The sequence below is a fragment of the Anomalospiza imberbis genome, chromosome 2 (assembly GCF_031753505.1).
Source record: "Anomalospiza imberbis isolate Cuckoo-Finch-1a 21T00152 chromosome 2, ASM3175350v1, whole genome shotgun sequence".
In the NCBI taxonomy this organism is placed as follows: Eukaryota; Metazoa; Chordata; class Aves; order Passeriformes; family Viduidae; genus Anomalospiza; species Anomalospiza imberbis.
In genome coordinates this window covers 87794004-87796900 of record NC_089682.1, presented here as the reverse complement: position 1 = coordinate 87796900, position 2897 = coordinate 87794004, and positions in this window count along the sequence as shown.

Here is a 2897-nt window from a genome sequence, read left to right as displayed (position 1 = left end):
GGGAGGCGCGCGGGAGCGGCCGCGCAGGCCCCGCCCCGCCCCGCCCCGCCCCGAGCGGAGGCCCCGGCGGAGCGGCGGCCCTGCCCGCCCTTCCTGCCCTTCCCGCCCTTCCCACCGCCTCTTCCTGCCCCGCAGAGCCCGCCCCGCCCCGAGCGGAGGCCCCGGCGGAGCGGCGGCCCTGCCCGCCCTTCCTGCCCTTCCCGCCCTTCCCACCGCCTCTTCCTGCCCCGCAGAGCCCGCCCCGCCCCGAGCGGAGGCCCCGGCGGAGCGGCGGCCCTGCCCGCCCTTCCTGCCCTTCCCGCCCTTCCCACCGCCTCTTCCTGCCCCGCAGAGCCCGCCCCGCCCCGAGCGGAGGCCCCGGCGGAGCGGCGGCCCTGCCGGCCCTGCCCGCCCTTCCTGCCCTTCCCGCCCTTCCCACCGCCTCTTCCTGCCCCGCAGAGCCCGCCCCGCCGCGCCCCGCCTGCCGCGGGGAAGCTCGGCCCCTCGGGCTGTGAGCTGCTAAGGATTTGTATGGAAGTCTGCAATTTTTTTTTTTTCAGTTGTTAACCGGTAGCTGTAGCTGGACCAGTGATGATTAAGTAGTTGCGCAGTTGCGTTGTGAGCATCGTACGCGTGGCTGATCTTTCGTTTTAAAGGAAAAGGGAAGACAGTCACCAGAGGAATTGGCTGTCTGGACGGGAGCCGCCAGGAGTGAAGGCAGCAGGACTGGGCAGTGACTGGGGGAAAGGTCATTGCGGCAGTGGCACATCGGGACCACTGACCCCTGACCACCTCCTCGAAGCGGACCCCAGGCTCAGAGGCGGGGAAGAACTGCGACCGCAGGCGTGAGAAGCAAGAGATCGCAGAGTCATTTGGTTGGAAATGATCTTCGAATCCAGCCGCTAACTGAACGCCACCATGACAACCAGGCCAAGTCCAGTATTTCCTTAAACACCTCCAGGGACGGTGACTCCACCATCTCCCTTGGCAGCCCATTCCAATATCTACTTGCCTTTGTTCTTCCTAATGTCCAACCTAAACGTCCCGTGGTGCAGTTTATGATACCACTAGCAATAGGGGTTAGAGTATTAATTAACAAAAAAAGTTATATAATCTGTAACCAGTGAAGGCCTTTGTTTATTAAAATTTATAACCAATGTGAACCAGCCAGAGAACCAGCCTTTTGTGGGTTATCACCTAGCTCCCTATTTTGTGCAAATCAGAATAAAAACCAGAAATACCTCCCAGTGTGTCAGCTGGTGCTGTGCACCAAGCACCCAGCCCACATTCAGGACAACAGCGTGGTGGACAGGACTTCCCAAAGGCAGCCTGAGGCCTCCATCCCTCCTCCACCTCCTCCGGATGGCATTTCCTTCTGTGAAATACCTCAAAAATAAACAAGTGCCTTTTTATCCTCTGTGGCTTCACACATGTGTGGAAAAGAACCGAGGCCTCAATTTTTATTTTCTGACTCAGAAATGGCTGGGACTTTAGCTGTCATGTTTTGTTTGGCTGCTGCCACAGGCACAAAGGCAGCTCTGATGGGAGGGGTTGCTCAAATTCCCAATGTGAGCTCTCATTTTATGATTTACTCCAGCTTCTCCCTTCCTTTGCCATATCAAAGAGAGTTCAAAGTACAGATCCACCCGGCTGGCACACCAGAGCCCAAGGGATATGGGGAGGGAGTGATTTCCATTTACTGTGTGTTACACAACAGTCTGCTGCTGGAGACACATTATTGCTGCTGGAGATTTCTGCCACTTCTCCAGCTGACAAACTAAACTGACAAATCATTTTCCATGTGTAATAGCTACATCTATTGCATGAAGTTTTGTTGGTGAAGCTGTAATCTTATGGTGCAAATTTTTTCCCCCCCACATTTCCAGAAAACACCAAAGCAACATCCCTGTATCTAAAAACACTTATGTAATCAAGCATTATCACTTCAGATTTTCTAGAATTATGAAATACTTGTAGTATAGAAAAACATCCCTATGTTATAGATTGATTTAAAAAACTAGCCTCCCTCTCCAGTGCTTCTGTCAATCTAACACAGCCCTTGGGGTGAGGACAGTTACCAGATATGCTTCCACAAAGCTTATCCACATTCCTGAAAATATTGCCAGCACTCCCCAGCTGCAGGGAGCGCTGCCAGATAAACAACCACCGGTGTGGGTATGACAGCCTTCCTGTGAATGGGGTGAGGTGCTGGGTTTGTTTGCAGGCAGAAGCATGACTGCAAAGAGTCAGAGGGAAGAAACACTGAACTAACACGGCAGCTGCAGCAGAGAATTGCTTGTTCAATGGTTTGCAGAGCTCCTTCTGTCAAGCAGCAAGACCATACTCTGCCACTCTTCTGCTCCTATTAGTTTTTCTAGTATTGGTGCTTTAAGTTATATTTAACCTTACCAACCAATCAATAAAACTCCAACATCAATTCAATCATAGAAAGTCATATTCCCTTTCATTTTATACTGACAGAATCATAATACCAGGCACAATATTTATTATTAACTTACCCTCTGCTTAAACACTGCAACATGCAAGTTTTTGAAGCCCTAATAGTTTGGGCTGTCAGTTGTATCATATAAGCTACAACAACTTTTGTGAATTACGCTCAGAATTTTGTGTTTTTTGTTTGTAACATACTGGGAAAGTAATGGAAAAGGAGAAGTTTAAGTCCAGTTCCTGGATTTATCTCAACCTTCAGTTTCAGTTACAAAAATATACATTACTGCTGTTTCAAAGGACACCGACAGCACACTGACTGCAATAAAGTCTCTTCAGAAGTGATTTGTGAATTGCTCATGTTCCACAACAGACACATACTAATCACCCTGTCCTGTTTCTCACTGTATTTTATGATTGTCAAAATATTATAATAATAAAAAACATTTCAGAGTAAATACAGAAAAATA